Here is an 18,220-nt window from a genome sequence, read left to right as displayed (position 1 = left end):
CAACTTGCTTCAGTTACCTTTACAAAGTTGAATTTTACTTTATTTATTTTCTGTATCTTCTCATATTACTTCCATGAACACATACAACTCTCAACTTTTTTTTTTTTTAAGTCAGATTTTCTTTAATAGCCAATTTGGCTAAAGAACAGGTTCAGTGTACTTTTCCCGGCAGCATACCCAGCTGCTATCTTTCAGATGTGTTTTTTGGTTTTAAAGTGCAGAATTCCATGATTTCGCTTTCTCTCCAGGCAGGTCAATGGATGGCACTTTCTAGCAGGGAGGGTTAGGAGGTTGGGGGTCGGGAGGAGAACAGAGGGAGCAGCATGTGAGAAAACCCAGAGGAGGACAGTCAGTTACAGGATTCTCATGCTAGAACTACTCTAGAAAATGACCTTTAAGAAAGGGATATCTCAGATCATGATCTCAGGGTCCTGATCTCAGAGTTGTAAGATCAAGCCCTTTGTCAGGTTCTGTGCTGAGTGTCCAGCCTGCTTAAGATTCTCTCTTTCCCTCTCCCTCAGCTCTTCCCTCCACCTCCCACTTAAACAAACAAATAAACAAACAAACAAAAAAACTGGAAAGCTTCATCACCACCCAGTTTCAATGTTAAGCATATGAGTTTCTGACAGAAAATGACCCAAAAAGAGAAGAGCAAGGACACATCTTTAATCTTACTGGAATCTGTTTTAAAGATGCCACATGTTTGGAATATAGCCTAGTGTTACCTACTGTCACTGTAATAATAAAAATAACAGGCAGCCAACTTGTTAGGTTAACTGCTGAGCATTAACAATATCTTTTGATGTATCTCTATGGGGTTTCCTGGAGGCACAAGTTCAAGGCCAAGTACATTTATCAAAAGAGTTTCAGTCTACAGAGGAAAAAAAGGTAAATTTGTCATATATTTCCAGTGTGTATTTCAAATTAATTTTGTTCTTACTGGAAGACTAATCAAACAGATTCATAAGCAAATTTCTCTTAACTTTTTTTTTTTTTTTTGCTACTTCCAAAATGTTTTGCTAGTTTTAAAAATTCTAATACACCAGGCTGTTCACAAGACAGCATCGTATATTAGAATATTCAAGGACTTTGTGATGTGGAGAATGGGGTCAAGCTCTGAGACTTCTACTTTCTAGCTGTGTGAACTACTCAGCAACTCTGAGCCTTGTTTCCTCAGGTTATATCCGAATCACAGTTTGTAAGAATTACAAGAGAAAACCAGGGGAGCCTGGGTGGCTCAGTGGGTTACAGCCTCTGCCTTCGGCTCAGGTCATGATCTCAGGGTCCTGGGATCGAGCCCCTCATCGGGCTCTCTGCTCATCGGGGAGCCTGCTTCCTCCCTCTCTCTCTGCCTGCCTCTCTGCCTACTTGTGATCTCTGTTTGTCAAATAAATAAATAAAATATATTTTTTTAAAATGTCTTTACAAGAGAAAACCATATGGAGAGAACTAGCACAAGGAGGCACCCAGTAAGTATTGACTCTTATCTTAAAAAACAAAAACAAAACTCCTCCCAGTGACACAAGGATAGTCCCACAGTTAGAACACATCTGAATTGGCACTAATACATTTGGACCAGGCTTAAAACTATTCTCCTAATACCCATCAGCCTCTGAAAATGAAAAGCTTAAGTTTTTAAAACAATATGTTTAATAGTCAATGTAGGCTTATCTCTAAAAATAAAAATGAGTACAACAAGACATGGGTATTTCTGAAATGGTCCCTCTTTTAAAGCCTCTCGGTTTTTCCATACAATCAAAGCCAGTTAGTTTCAGCTATTTCTTGTTTATTTGTTCAATTCAGAAACAATTTATTTAAAGGCTGTCTAAATAGGACATACTGAGTCAAAATAATGAAATACATCTGGATATTTATCTGATGTTTACTGTATCAACAGATACATAGGAAAATTTCATCCAGCTCAATTTTAGGGAACATTTACTGGAGTTTGCAACTTGAAAAAAAGTATGGTACTGTAAATGGTTAACATAAACTTTTCCTTCAGAAATCTAAGGGGAACTAGGTCATTAAAGTAATGAACTTCTGTGCTTTAAAATGTTCAAGGCTGAGATTGTATAGATTGGCAACATTTCAAATCAGAGTGAGTAGTCCTTGTGATATATCTGATACTAACATACTTCCTTGTTTTAACCATTAATGTAATTCATTACATTTCAGACGTAAATACAAATGACCTTCAGATGGAAAAGGATGCATTCCTTACAGCACCCGAAGGCGATCTCATAAAGGCAAGGCCTTCTCTCAAGCCATGTTTTCAATAGACAAAAAGGACAAGAATCCCATAGATAACTGAGCTGCACACACAGGATTCCGATCTGGATTTGAGTTCTAATCTAACCTGACCAGGTTCTTCTGAACTTGCCTTCTGAAGCAAGCAGTTTAACCTGCATGTCCGTTCCTCTACTGTAACTCGCTGTTAGCAGTAGCACAGGACTCCCTGCCTAAAAATGGGTAAAAATACAAAGAAGTGTAAAGAATGAATAGAAGTATTAATGTTTAAAACATATCACTGAGGAATCGGGGAACTTAATGTGGGCAGCCTTTCAGTTCTCCTGGAGCAGGCGGGCAGCCCAGTCCAGGGGGAACAAGTGAGCTTTCTAGCAGAAGGATAGGAGTTGGAACCCTGGCTCTATGATTTATAAGCTGCATGGCTTCAGTGGTGGTAGGGAACTCTCTGAATTTTGGAGGGGAGACAAGCTCCTCTCGGTGCTGAGCAAGCCTCTGAAACTTTAGGGCCTCAACAGCTCATCTGTAAAATGGGAATAACGATGCTTCTTAGGGTTGCTGGGAGCATTCCATGAACACGGCCTTATCTGATGAGTCACCTGGCATTCCTGGTACATATTAAGTACATCATAAATATAAATGACTATTGCTAGCTGTGAAATGAGTACTGTAACAATAGCTACCTTTTTGTTACAAAAGTAAATGAGATAATGTAAGTAAAAGCATTCGGTAACTATCAAGTGCTATATTAAAATTATTACTGCTCTTCTTTAGGAGCTCACGTGGTCAAGGCCCTGCTGTGTGACAAGGATTATGTTTCTTAATGTTGCTGGGCTTCAATCGCTTCACCTGTAAATGGGTATGATACTATCACAGAGCTGTCGTAAGGACTAAATAATACACAGGGAGTGGCAAATCATCGTTATCATTCAAAAAAATTAAAAATCTGACTCTAAACCATCCAGGAGGGCTGGGTTGTCTCATGTTATTCTTGAAGGTTTCTAAGATCAGACCCAACACAAATAGTAAGTGCTTGATAAGCAAACATTCAAGGAACCTCCCAGGGTGGTTTGAGTGAATAATGAAATTTTATAACGAAGTAGTAATTAGTCATCCTCTAACTTCCCCTCAGGTGATAAAAGAAGTTGTATCAGTAAGATTTTAGTTTTTATATCATGTCCCTGACCTCCAGTTCCAGAATATACACCAGAACAGTCTATCAAAGGACAGTTTTGCTTTTACCAGAGGTCTTACCTGAAGATCTCCAAGATTAGTGAAAATCACTTCTTACTATCCTTAACAAGTGAGGTCTCTCTTTTTGTTTTTTTGTCCCAGAGGACAGACTGCTGAGCCAGAACTGCCACATGGGGGTTCACTAGATCTCATAAAAAATAATTTTAAAAAGACACAGTAATCTCTAAAAAAAAAAAAAAAAAAAGTAACAGTCTCCAATAGCCCAAGGCCTTCCAAACTCCACTGTTTCTGTCCTGTGTGATCTTGGACAAATCATATAATCTATCCAATCTTCAAGCTTCCTAGTCTGTAAAATGGGGATAAATAAGAAGACCTTCCTCCTCAGTTTGTTGGGAAGATCAATCGAGATAAAGTAGTAAAGAGTGAGCTCATGAGAAGAACCCAATACATGTTCACCACTGTTAAGACCTCTACCTTTCCTGAACCTTTATTCAGCGTTTGTATTTCCAGCCTGTATCTCTTATCCTAGCAGAGGGCAATTTTTAGAAAGCTTCATGTAAGTTCTGAAGTCCACTGTTTGGAGAATATACCCACGTGGGTCATGTCAATAACCGTTATGATCATTTACCTTTAACCCTCTACCTAATTCACTCATTATTCACTCATTTACCTTTAACTTCTTTCTTAGTCCTGGTTTCTCCCAGACCGAGAAATCCTAAGCAGTTTAGTGTATTTTTTAATACGTACACCTTAACTTTTTTCAAACCCGTAGTGAAAAAGAGCTATATTTAAAATATCTTGACTTCCTAAATGCCCCATCACCAAGAAAACATAATCCTATCTTAAATATACAATTATAGCATATTTGCTTTGTTATGGACAATTATTAATGCTTACAAGTAGAGAAAAGTCACCTTAACCTGATCTCATCAGCAGTTTTGGAACTCAACTTCCTGAAGAAACTTGAGACTTCTGGGATTCGCTCTGAACTTGGGTGAGTCAGAGCAGGTGACAGATAAGGTTTTCAGGTATCACTGTTCAATCCTAAGGTTGCTACTAGGGAAGGGTGTAGGGCCTTGCTCTGAGACAAACCTACTAATTAGCCATTCACACACAACAGACGGTCTGCACCCTGACTTCAGGTCCCATGGGGCTGACAGCACCTTCTCCTTCAGTCCATCCTGCCCAGAGTTAGAGAAAACTGCTTGTCTCTCTGACTCTGCAGGAACAGAGGGAGGTACTGTGTCCTCCACTCCAGCATAAATGAGAATATTCTTAATTTTTGTGTCTCAGAGGATAAAAGCAACTACCTATAAGCAACAACACATAAGCACCCATGAGCTTTCAGAGGATAAGTAAACTTCCTTTCTCAGAAATTTTTCGAAAGAAATGAAAACTGCTGTTGAGCTTTAAATATTTTATGGTGTTTTTAAAACCGTCTTTCACTACTTTCACATGAGAATCCTCAGGAACAGTATCGATATTTTTATGACCATATTATAGAAATTCAAAGGATCAGCATATGTTTTTATACAGATGGTACAATTTAAAAACAAAACGTTCAGGGCTGCTTTTTTTTTTTAATGTGCACATACTCCTTAGTGCCTGAGAAATCTGAAGTCCTAAACAGCACTTGAACATTTAAATAGGCCTCTACCCTATTTTTCCCCCAAACTTCTCTGCTCTTACCTAATATGGGGGTTTTAAAAGGGAACCTGTGATCAAATTTGACCTATAAGATAAACCGGATAGAAAATCAGGTCTTCCCTCTATGAGGGCTGCCGTACTCACGGCCAGGAAGTGACAAAGCAAAATGACTAAATGAGAGAGAGGAGAAAAAGCAGCAGAGGGACCTAGGAGCAAAAGAGGTCCTGGAGCCTAGATGAAACCAGCGAGAAGACGGGCACCAGGTTGAACCGTGCAATCATGCCAAGAACCATCACCAGGCACATAAGGTCAAGCTACTTAGAAGACACCTCAAATCTATAACTGCACCTTCCAGAAAAAACCGTGGTTTCCTTTGTGAGAACAGACCAATTCTAGCTACTAAGAGTTCATATTGAATAAAAAGGAACCAGTCATTCAACATAAAGAACCCTTCAAAACAGACAGAGAGGCAAACTGTAAGAGACTCTTAAAGGTAGAGAACAAACTGAGAGTTGCTAGAGGGATGTGGTGGGGGATGGGCTAGATGGGGAATGGGCATTAAGGAGGGCACCTGTTGTGATCAGCACTGGGTGTTGTATGTCAGTGATGAATCACTGAATTCAACTCCTGAAACCAATACTGTGTGATATGCTAACAACTTGAATTTAAATAAAAACTTGGGGGAAAAAAAAAGAATTCCTCAGTGTTGGTTTTTTTTTTTTTTTTTTTTTTTTTTTATAACAATTGAAAATTTTTATGTAAAACATGGGAGCACTCACATACATAAAATAATATACACATATTATATCACATACCAGTTAATGATAAACATAAGGGAAATAATCAATTATAATACAATACTAGTAAGGGGCTTTAACACCTCACATCAAAGAACAGATCATCCAAACAGAAAATCAAAAAGGAAACAGTGGCCTTGAATGACACACTGGATCAGATGGATTTAACAGATACATTCAGAACATTCCAGCCCTCCTCAGTGTTGGTTTTATCTGAGGCAGAGTCTGTCAGAGACATCACTACCATCAACAGTGTGCGGGGCTGCTCCTCCATATAGCTTATATTTTAAAAAGACACTAGAAGCCCAGAGGTCAGCGTACACTTCACTGTCTCTCTCCCAACTCACTAAGTCAAGGGCAAGGTTCTTCTTAGCCATCTCTTTTCCATCTGTGCGGTACAAATGGTCATTACTGCCACCTTAACAGGGTTTTTGAGGGGCAACAGGAGAGACGTTTTTGCATGGTGTTCCGATGAACCAAAAAATTATCAATTTTTATTGCGATAAACAGCTTCTGTATGCCCATGTGCCAGTGGGATGGTCTAAGGGGCAGGGCACAAAAGACCTTTCCTGCCTTGAAGAAGCTTATACATGCAATTGGGGAAGTTAAAATGGAAAGATGTAAACAATTAATTCAGAAATGTTCAGAGTATGTACTTGTGTCTTTTAAAAAAATGCTCTAAAGATAGAAATGAACCATAAGGCATCAATGTCAGAGCAGATATCCTAAGTTCTCTTCTCTTTCTAGAGGGCTGTTTCTTCTGCTTGGGCTACTTGGAGGTTGTTCCAGAAACTCCCAAAACAAAAAGTATAGAGGACGACATACCCCAGCAATGCTCCCAAATCCTAACTTGGGAAAAGTGGTTCAAGGTGTCTAAGCGCCAGGCAAAAATGGAGACAACCATTTATTTAAAGCTGTGGACATAAGAAGATCAAGCTCTCTTCTTTGAGTCGGATCACAGCTTCTGAAGTTCGATCACCGGTATGGGGGAAAGGAAGGAGTGGCCATTCATCTCCTAAAATGGTACTGAAAGAGTCATGGCTTCTAGAGGATCCATACTTTCAAATGACTAGAAAGCAAATTCCATGTCTGCATAATTGAACTCCAAACATGTGCGGACAAAAAAAAAGAGAGGAAGGAGGCAGAGCGTTAGAAAAAAGCCACCCTAGGAAAATGAACTGGCTTTAAGAAAATATGCAGACGTCTGGCTTCTCTTCAGTTTGAATGAGTTTGAGTCTGGGGGGAGCCAAGGGGGAACAGAGCTGCATGAAAGTCCAGTGAGAGGTAATGTGGAAAATCAATGGTTGCTCTCAGCGGGCCTCCTTTTGTAAACACTTCAGTTAAACGTGTAGGTGTGAAGAAGGGCCTGCTTTCCTAAGAATCACTCATAACAAGGCACACCGCGCACATGGCGTTGAACTTCGTGCAGAGATGGGAGGAAACAAGTTAGCAGGGGCAAAGCCCAAACCAGCGCACAAAAGGCTTCTTCCTGCTTCTGGTGCCAGCGGGTTTCTGTGTAATGTGACCCGACGGGAGCCCATGGTTTCTGCCAAAGCTCCGTGTGCCTGTGGCAGCACCTTCTCTATCTGGGGAGCAGGGTACGGTTAGAAAGCTCCATGTTCCCACCCTTATCCTCCACCCATTTTTTTTACCCTAATCAGCACTCACATCAGCCTGTGTAAACCTCAAATATTTCTTAAGAAAACTGGGGTTCTTAAAAGGAACTGTGTAGAGTCTAATAGTTTATGACTTGTGCCCTGTCAATTGCTACCAGGGTCAAATATAGCCAGTCATCTCAACAGAGAGAGGCAGGTTTACAATTTCCTACCCTAAACTATGTCTGTTGTACTACTATCATTCACAGTACAAATACACTCACGTTCATATGTACATTAATTCCCATTTCAAAACAATTTACACTAAATACTAAATGTTTAATTCTGTCTTCTCTAATAACCTTGTTAGCTAGACTGGATTTTCAGAATGAGCTCTCCCACTCACTTCTGGGTCTCTTGACTAGTAGGACACATGGTTCTTAGAACAAACAAGCTCCTCTTCCAGCATAGGAAGAGCCCTGGACTGGTTGCTCTGGCGCCAACCATGCAGCCGTGCACCACTGATTTACCTTCTCTGAGTCTCACCATTTGCACCTGGAAGAGGAGATGAGAACAGATGGGTTATCGCTAAGATGATTTTCAGTTTTGAACTCTATGATACTAACTACTCAGGAAAGCAAGCACCCTACCCTCAGTCCTTTCTGGAGACGGTAGTTGTCACTGAAATTACTGATGGTGTGTTGAGCAGGTTTGGGCTGGCTGTGAAAGGTCAGTGACAGGTGGCCCTCACAGAGCAGAGAAGACCCTAAGAGCAGGGTTCTTGAATCCCCCTTCTGTCCCTACCTGGGATTTCCCCAAACAGATCAAGATGGCTACCAGATTCATTTGGCAGAAGACCAACCCAACTGATTCACAGAACTGTGACTGAAATCTGAGGAGAAAAGAGCAGCACACTGTTTGGATAAAACTGGATCCTACGTAGGGTACACTGGGGATGATGAGTGAGGTCACAAAGCAAACAATGGGAGAAGAGGGACTTAGTCACTCTTAGGAGACAATAGCAGGGAAGAGAATGAGAAGTGATATGTATAGTCTGAGAGGTCATATGCCACAACAAAAGGTTAAGAAAAAAAAAACCAGAAAGTTGCATTAAGACAAGGTCATGAGAAGTGCCTTCAGAACATCACCAACTTCTGGATGAATGGGACTCTTAACTGTCTCATAAAAATATGAGCTACACACAGAACCAGAACTTGAGATATAACTGGGATGTGGGGCTGGCCAGGGAAAGTGAACTTCAGTTCAAATCATCATCCCAAAGTGGGTATAGTCAGTCAGGTCAACTCAGACTGATGTCAACATCCAGGAGGCAGCTACAGCAGCTAGGGCATCACAGAAGGTCCCCAGGCCTGGTGATTCCTGTTGTCAGATGGGTCATGGTATCCATGGTGCTAAGAATTATCTCCTGGTCATTCATTCATTCACGTAACCAACCATTCATTCATTCATGTATCCAACCATTCATTCATTCATTCATTCATTCATTTGAAAAATATGGACTGAGTGGCCTTCTCTGGTACTGGGCTAGGCACTAGAGATATTAATGGCAAATAAAGACAGACTGAATCCCTGCCCTCACAGGCTTTACAGTCTGGCCGGGGACACTGACATGAATCAACTCATCACATAACTGCGATAAGTACTAGAAAGGAGAGTCCTTGGCACCATGACAACACACAGTGGGCCACCCCAACCATGCCTGGGGGGTCTAATGATGTGACATGATAACTGAGTCAAGAACTCAATGGCAAGCAAGAGTCCAGTAGATCAGTAGGTGAGTGTAAAAGGGCTTTAGGCCAAGAGAACCGTGTGTATCAAGTTCCTGGGACAGAGGCAGTACCGTTTTTGAAGGAGTTGAGAGAGCCAGTGTGGGTGGATTACGGACAAAAGGCTCAAAATCATTGAGAGGAGAACGGGGGAGGAGTCCGAGCAAGCAGAACCTGCTAGGCCACACCAGAAATTCAGGGCTTTATCCTAAGTGCAACAGAAGGTCACTGAGGTGTTTTAAGTATGAGGTGACATAATCAGATATGCATTTTTAAAATCTCTGTCCGACAGCATCATAACAGAAACAGGGCACAAGTCCAGTCTAGAACTTGGCAAACAGAGAAGGGTGTATAGGACAAACAGCAGCTGAAATGGACAGAGGGGAGGAGCCCAGGAGAGCCAGCAAGCAGCCTTGGGCCCGTAGCTGCCTCCACACACCATCCCTGAGGTGCCCGAGGCTGGATCACATCAGCTTGGGCTGAGCAGGCTGACCTGCAGTCAGGGGCCTTGGGCCTGCCGCTGTGATTTGAGCAGGCCCCACCTCCCACTTTCTGGTTCAGGGGTAAAGCCTGGGCACCTGCCCGTTTAACAAGCTCCCCCAGGTGATGCCTAATCCACGCCACAGTTTGAAAACAATGGGCATAATTTTTACTGCTGACAGTCAGAAAGGAAAATTACCCAACGCCATTCTGATTTAATCTTCCCTATCAAGAAGAATGATCTCCAAATAGAAGGAGCAAAACAAACATGCTTCAGAGGACTTTGTGGCCCCAGAGAGGTAAGAAGACAGAGGAGAGAGACTTGTACTTTAAACGAATTCAAGGTTCTGTTCCTGGATGAGTTATACCGCACAATATTGCAAGAACTGTGAAGACCAATAGGCCAAAAGGGCATTTTTTTTTTTCCCTCTTTTGTCCTGTTTTGTCCTTTATTTGACAGAGCGGGGCTCCAAAGTTATATTAAGTGAAGCCTGTTTCCCCGTAACTCCACTCACTACTAACCTCAGCTTTGCTCTCCGGCATTCCTCTACCACGTGAGAGTCCTGAAGTTATTAGAAGCTAATGCCTTTACTAGATGATCACTGGACATTCGCTGACTCCATTCACCTTATTCTGAGAGAAGTACTACTACTGGTAAGATTTAAATGTCAACTAGTTTTTTGGAGCCTTTACTGGTGATGACTTGATTGCAGTCCACGGAAAACACTAAGTCACCTTCAGCAACCCATGGACAATGAGCTTTTCATGCCAGAGCTCCACAGTGACAACCAGAAAGCAGAAGAGGTTCACTAAAAACCTGTCTCCTGGGGTTACCACAGCACTGGATTAGAAGACAGCTCACCTGTCCATTGCACATCCTGACCTCAGCAAGATATACACCTTATCTCTAATGTGATTTAGAGCTACTTAAAAGGCCTATCCGAAAGTGGTTGTTGAGATGACTCATGGTCGGCTTGGAGAAAGACATGCAGTGGCAGGCTCAAGGATTATAGTCCTAGTTATGCCCAGCATGTTCATGAAGGTCTTTAAAGAATTAGAAACAACCTTTCTAAGCTGCAAGATGAGACACAGTTGTGAGGAACAGCCAACACACTGGGTGAAGCATCAGAACTATAAAATAACCCTCAAGGATGGGAAAAGGGAGTACAAGTGACATAATGGAACTGAATAAGAAAGAAAGCACATCCTTGTCTCAGTCAAATTTAAGACAGGATGGCGGAAGCCTGCCCTAAGAGCAGAGCTTTTCCTGGACTGCGAGACACAATGTGACGGGATGACAAAAAGTTAATACAACCTTGGGATGCATGAACAGAGTACCAGAAGACCCTTACTGCCCTGGTCACACATGGCTAAAGGACCGTGTCTTCTCAAGGCAGCATCAGATGGAACCTCCAGCCATCATGTGAGGAATGGTTGAAAGGAGAGGCCAAGAGCTCCCAACTACCTTCAATCTTTCCATAGGACACTCCTACCTCCTGCCTGACCTGAAACTTGGATTTCCCCAGATAACCTTTCCACTTAGCTCCTTCTCCAAGGTCACAAGATGAGCCAACTCCTCTTTAGAAGTTTTTCCATGTTTACCATGACCTACCGACCTCCAGAACCTTCCTCCATATTGGTAACTGGCTCAACATCTTCCTTCTTTCCCTGACTTGTACCAAGTCCTACCAAATCCTGGGACAGACTGTCATTCTCCCTGATGATCCACCACACCACAACCCATTCCTGTTACCAAACCACAAACAATGCAGGAGGGAAGCACATAAGTAGGCATAACTAGGCTGGTTGGCACTTCCAATTACCTCTATCCTCAGGCAGCTCCTTAGCGATGCTCACCCAAAGTCATTTTCCTCTCCCATTGCTCACTTGATGACTCTTCCAAACACTTACTATTCTTCTTAACCCTCTCCCCTCTCCCCTCACCTCCTCCCCACCTAAAACCACCTTGTCAGATTTCACCTTCCTGGGACACTGACTTTAGTTCTGAGAGTTTCCAAAATCTCCTGGTACCTAAGTTTTCTTCTTCCCTAAACAGGCTTCACAATATGGACTCTTCAATGATATTTGTCTTTCAAAGACTGCTATCACTAACATTTTTTAAATAGTCAAAAAGCGAGCCTTTATCCAAATAAACAAAGCCCTAGAAAAAGATCTGAAGGTCTTACATGGGAAAAGGGACATATAATTTTATTCCTGGAGTATTTCTGCACATATTAAAATGAAAAAATAGAATCAAAACACTTTCTCAGCTGATAATATTTGTAAGATACTGTTGTTACTTTAATACTGCACAGTACAATATACACCCATTCTCAGTGTGAAGCCCTGGGTTCCCATCAATGATTAAACATCAAATCCACCATCAGAGTATCCACTACATCAAATTTCACACCTGACATGCCCCTCTCCTGGACTGGCCCTGTAGGACAAATATGCCATTTAAAGCTAGATTCCTATTCTGATGATTTTGCCTACAGTCCATTGCAAAAGGTGAAAAGGGCCAAGAAGGGTCCCCAGGCAACTAGTGAAGAGGAAAGACATGTGTATGTCTGTGTACACACATACATATGTACATGTCTCTGTATGTCTGTATTACATATGCACATACATATATGTGCATAGGTAAAGACTAAAACCAGATATAAAACCAAACAGAGAAAGATAATGCTTTGGAAAAGAATGAAAGAAAGAAATCCAGACTTCCTCTGGGCAGAGACCCAAAGACAGGCCAGAAACAGAGCAGTCTTGGGGAAGGATAAAGCGAGGCATTATGTAGATGGATTCTTCTTATCACAATTAGATATTAACTATGCATCTTCTAGTCCAGATAGGAGGAAATTACAAAGGCAAGTTTTTGGAAATCAAGAAATTAATTTTTCTTGGAACACTGCCCCTCTTCATTTTTCTAAAAGCATAATAAAGCCCAAGCATCTTCAGTTCATAAGGGAATTCCTACTGACAAGTCCAGAACCCTTCATGAAGCTGATCTAAGGACACTGCTCACAGGCTAACAACAGCATGACATACTGACCACCAGCTTTCCATGGGGTCTTCCTGAGCCTTAGTCTTCAAAGCCAGCACAGGCTGAACCCAAATTCTGCTCTTCTTCATAAGGCAGCTGCCAGAGCTGAATGGATGGGCAATTACACATCATTTGTACTATTTTCTCATAAGGACTGTAACCAGTGACCTCCTCTGAAGAGATTTCCAGCTCACAGATGTGCACAGCAGCAGCACATTGACTTAGCTATCCTGCTCAAACTCTCTCACAGGAAGAAGATAGGACAGAACTTTCTGGAAACTTCAGAAATTAAACAACAGCACCACGAAAGTAAAAGAACAGTACTATCAACAGCCTGTCTTTGAATGCGGTGATTTCTGTTCCTCAGACATGAGATGCCTACAGGTGAGTAAGACTCTGGTGATCATAAAGCATGAGACCTCGCTTACCTCGCCCACCCTCTACAGCCCACCACCCTCCCACAGTGACACACCTGTGGTCACTCTTCCTGGTAATAGTCACTGGGCCTCTCTCAAGCCTCACTTTCCCTCACACTCACAGCCACCACCTGCTGCCCCCAGGCCCCATGCCCACACCAGATCCCACCTTGTTTGACATTAATAGGAAAGTATTATGCTAGTCAGTGTTGCAGTGTGAGCACAGTGGACTAAGGCCTAAGACAGCCAAACATACACGGCCCAAGCTCAGCAGGCCCAGGTGGCTGAGAGCCTCCTCACATTTAAAGGCATGTTGTTGGCCAAGGGAATAGGGAATCAGACCAAAGGTGGGTGGACACTACTGTACTTCAGTCACCGTAACTGATGAGAAGATGATTCTTCTACATGATGCCTGGTCATGTTGCTTTTTGAGATATTCCTAAAAGTGTTACCTTGAATACATACTCACATAGCTGTAATTTAATCATTAAAAATCATTTTATTGCACTTTAAAGCATAATTCAGATATTCCTAATGCATCTCTTTTAGGAAAACATCATTCTCTGAGGATTCTAAGTAATACCCAGTGGGGAGCAGAAAAAACAATTAGTCCCTTAAGACACATATCACTTAGAATGTCAGCAATATGGCCGACTTGGTAGGGCTGAGGGAGACCACCAACTAAAAATATGGAGCTCACAGTCGACTATAATGGCTGAAGAAGCTTTCAGTGAGTCATGTCTTGAAGAATCAATTTCTTCCACATGGAAGATATGTCCTTTACAGAATCGTTTTAAAGCTTTAAGAAGAACTTCATGCAAGACTAGTTCACCAGTGGAGAAGAGTGGCATAAATTAAAGTTGCGTAGGTAGAGAAATGGGGGGAATCGGCCACGACAGAAGCATGCTTTGGCCTCCCAAGAGTGCACAGTGGTTAAGGAGCATGGTTAAGATGCCCTGAGACAATGCACATCCAGCTTCTGTTCCTGTATTCACCACCGCCTAGTGGGTACTGGGACCTTGGGCAAGGTATCTAAGGCATCTGGCCTCTCAGAACCTCCGCTTTGCATAATAATGCCGCCTACCTCACCAGAGCTGTGGTAAGGAACATAAAGGACTAACTTCATTACAGCAATGCCAAATACACAATGTGCACTCAGTAAAGGACTGCTTAAAATAATTCAATCAAGTAGGTACTAGGGCAAGGATAATAATGGGTCACACTTCCTGAAGAAGTCAATAACCCATTCATTCATTCATCACCAAATCAAACTCACAAAGTAACAGACACTGTGTAAGACAATGAGGACACAAAGGTAAATAAAACATGGCGCTAAACTTTAAGAGCTCAAAGTCCGATGAAGACACAGATGTGTAAACAGAAAATTGTCACAAAGGGGATGAGTATGGGAGCCTTAGGCTCAGCGTGGGTAGGCTGGAAGAAGGCTAACAGAGATGCTGGCCTCAGATCTGAGTCTTGAAGAAAGAAGGCTCTCTCCTGGGCTATAGCAGCAGCTTCCCGAATGATGTCCCTGTTTCTACCATTGCCCCTTATGATCCATTCTTCACACAGTAAGAAAACTGACTTTTAAAAAGCATATGAATTAGATAACGCCCTTCTCTTGCTTCACATCCTTAAAGAGCACTCTACTGCAATCAGAACAAAACCCAAGCTCCTTACCGGGTCCTTGAATTAATCCATTCCCTGCCTGCCTTTCTGGATCATTTCCCATGTCCACCTACACAGACCTTCCTGCCCTCTGAGCCCACCACGGTCAGCCTTTGCATGACTTTTCCATTGCCTGAAATGCTGTTCCTCCTGGTCTTCCAAGTTCTTCAAAGAACCCCATATTTCAACTTTCTAATCAAAAGTACCTTCTTCCTTCCCTGAGTTGCTCTCTAATATATTACCCTATCCCATTTCTCAATGCATGGTGTTATTATCTGGAATTATCTTGTATGTATGTTTATTTATCCATTTACAGACTATATCTAGCACAAAACTGTAAGCTCCCTGTCAGTAGAAACTGGGTTCTGTCTTGCTCACTTAATGCCTGGCAGACAGTAAGCACTCAAACTTTTTTTGAATGAATGAATAACAGAAGAGCAGAATGCCCACCCAAAGGTTAGACAAATGTTTCAATCCACCAAACCCAAGGGCCTAAGTCTGCTTTTCATTGCTTGTTTCAGGTGTAGCTCCCCCACCCACAAAGTACTGAGTTTAAAATAGTGATTATCTTTAGTAATATCTCCTAACAGAATATGCCTATGCCCCTGCTATCACAACATTCTGATCCAAAGAAGTAGACATTTATGACAAGACTAGGTGTTTCCTAGCACCCAGAGATAGGCATCAGATGTCTGAAAGATTTAAAAAAAAAAAAAAGGTACAGAGGAAGGAAGCAACTTCCTCAGCAAAGCCATAGGAGGCCGTGGGCCTCAGAGAGAACATCAGCCATTCATGACTGTGACAGAATGACACCATGAGACCAGCACAGGAAAGAAGTCAGCCCACTGCACGACTGGGACCCTTAGCCATACGAACTCTGAGAGACACTGTAGAACATGAACATGAAACACTAAATGCCTATCACTTCCTCAGTTTATGACTTCTAACTTCATGTCACCCCTTTTCTGTTGGCAAGTGGGAGAACCAGTAGTGACCATACAACCATAATCGTCATCAACAGTCTTGAGCTAACAGCTTGAACTATCAAAGGGGCCAAGCCAATGAGAGGTGACAAATATCTTTATTGAAAAGATTCCATGAACTAAAATGCAGAGGTGACATCCTTCAAAGAAGTTATAAAATCCATTATAGGTAAGGCTCGTAAGTAGAATTTAAATTTAATCATGCAACTATGCAGATACTATACTGGAGGAAAGCAAATGGTTTAACTATGTATTATACTGACAGGTGATTTCTGCCATTCTTGTTCATCACCAGGGAACAAGGGCACTTTGGAACAGGAAATTAGAAACAGCTACTTCCAACAAGGCATGACATCCCAGCCCTTCTTGTATGGATAGCTTCTCATCTAAACTTTCATTCAGGGGCACCTGGGTGGCTCAGTCAGTGAAGCATCTGCCTTCGGCTCAGGTTCTGATCCCAGGGTCCTGGGATGGAGCCCACGTCAGGCTCCCTGCTCAGTGAGGAGTCCGTTTCTCCTTCTCCCTCTGCTCCTCCCTCCAACTCATATTTTCTCTCTCATACTCTCTCTCTCAAATAAATAAAATCTTTTTAAAAAATAAAATAAACTTTCATCCATTCAACATTGTACAAGATGCTACACTATCCTAGGCACAAACCAAAATAAATCCCTGTAATAAATCCTTCAAAGAATGTGCAATCTAGCAGGATAGAAAAAAACAAACAAACATGCAGAAGCTGTAAAATAAGGCAATCCCAGCTAAAGCTTAGAGGATAAATAGGCAGCCTGGAGACACAGAGGCCAGGACTCCCCTAAAGAAGCTAACAGTGAAGGATAGATGACACCTTCCAGCAGGTTCTAGGAGAGGTAGAACAGCCTAAGGAAGGAGGTACAGACAAGACAACGTGTCCTCTGGGAACAACGACATTATTGTCTGGGGACAGGATGTGGCAGTGCAAGGGCTGGAAAGGACGGCTAAATCTTTAATTAGACTTTAACTCAAGGACAGAGCACTTTGCTTCCCCCCCCGTCCCAACACACATTATCTAAGACCCAGTTCCCTACATGGGGTAGGCTTTAATTCATACTTATTAAATAAATAAGAAAAATAGCTCAGAGAGAAAAAAAAAAAACTGAAATCAGTCCAACTCACTTGGAAGTTGCTGCTGCAATGGATGTTCTTGGTTCTCCTACTCATCTAAGTCATGGTAGAACCGTGAATACCCTTGATTACCAGTAGAACCTTGTATGATGTCACTGACAATACAGGGGCACGGAAACAAAGTGCACATGGTTGGGAGTGGGTAGGTGTGGTGTGCGCATGCATGCATGCTTGTGTGGGACAACGTGCAAATCAGGAAGGCTGGGGAAATTTGTTGGGCCCAATACTTTGTGAATGTTAGAAAAACAAGACAACTGATCTTGAAATCAATTATACTGGTGCTGTCATCCCAAATGCAGAGCTAATAATGGCTTAATTCCAGAAAGCTATCGGTACCTGGAAATACAACTGTTTTATATTTTCATTTTTAAAAATACATCCAGTAAATAAGTATTAGAAAAAAACATACTGAACCAGGAACTTAAAGCAGAACTGCAGACAGGAAGTTTGACCTTCCTGAGTGACCCCACAGGGAGGACAGTGATAGGCAGCCCTGAGCCCCCCGCTCTGTGAAGATGATCACAACACTGACCTGCCCCAGCTCTCTCCATGTGTCTTACCCCTGCTCAGAGCATCACTCTGCATTTACACCTGCTGCTAAAAGGTAGATTTCCCTTCACCATGCTCGCCAGCCTTCTACTTCATAAGATCTAAGCTACCTTCGCTTTCTAAAATGTCCTCTGGTTCTTTTTGTAATGATGCCGTCTTTAAGTCTGGGGTCAAAGCCTTGAGAAAAGCATCTTCCTAAGTGGATCTAGCAACACCTGGTTTTCAAAGGCCATTCTAAGTGTTTGTCATTCACAAAACATAATTGGCAGTTAAGGGTGAGAATATAGGAATCAAACATTTAAAGAACCCAGGGATTGCCAAATCATAGAACATGTATTTCTCTCATATATATTTTATTAGCCACCATGCGTCCCTTACAAATCACATATAAACACTTTTATATATGTATCCAAATGCTTCCATACACACATATGGTCTAAAGATTACTATAAAGACAAAAGGAGAGCTATTTATGGACCATAATCAAAGATCTAAAGCCCACTACTTTAAATGCAGTAGCACCTATAGCTACAAGCTTCAAATTCACAAGTGAGTGTGAATTTCACCCCTGCATTTTTATCAAGGACACATGTCTAGTAAAGGCACTAACCTTTTGATTCCTACATATCAACATTTAGAGACTTATTTAGGCT

At 42.0% G+C, this 18,220-nt stretch overlaps 1 protein-coding gene across 7 annotated transcripts in view; it reads right to left on the bottom strand.

Annotated features, from left to right (window-relative positions):
• The window catches only part of RUNX2 (RUNX family transcription factor 2), a 224,174-nt gene that overhangs the window by 138,477 nt on the left and 67,477 nt on the right, over positions 1 to 18,220 (bottom strand). The gene's annotated exons all lie outside the window — the stretch shown is intronic.

Source organism: Mustela putorius, unplaced genomic scaffold (assembly GCF_011764305.1).
Source record: "Mustela putorius furo isolate JIRA1106 unplaced genomic scaffold, ASM1176430v1.1 tig00003983_pilon_pilon_pilon, whole genome shotgun sequence".
Taxonomy (NCBI): domain Eukaryota; kingdom Metazoa; phylum Chordata; class Mammalia; order Carnivora; family Mustelidae; genus Mustela; species Mustela putorius.
Note: the sequence above shows the minus strand (reverse complement) of the source record. Positions and strands in the feature narration are given on the sequence as shown.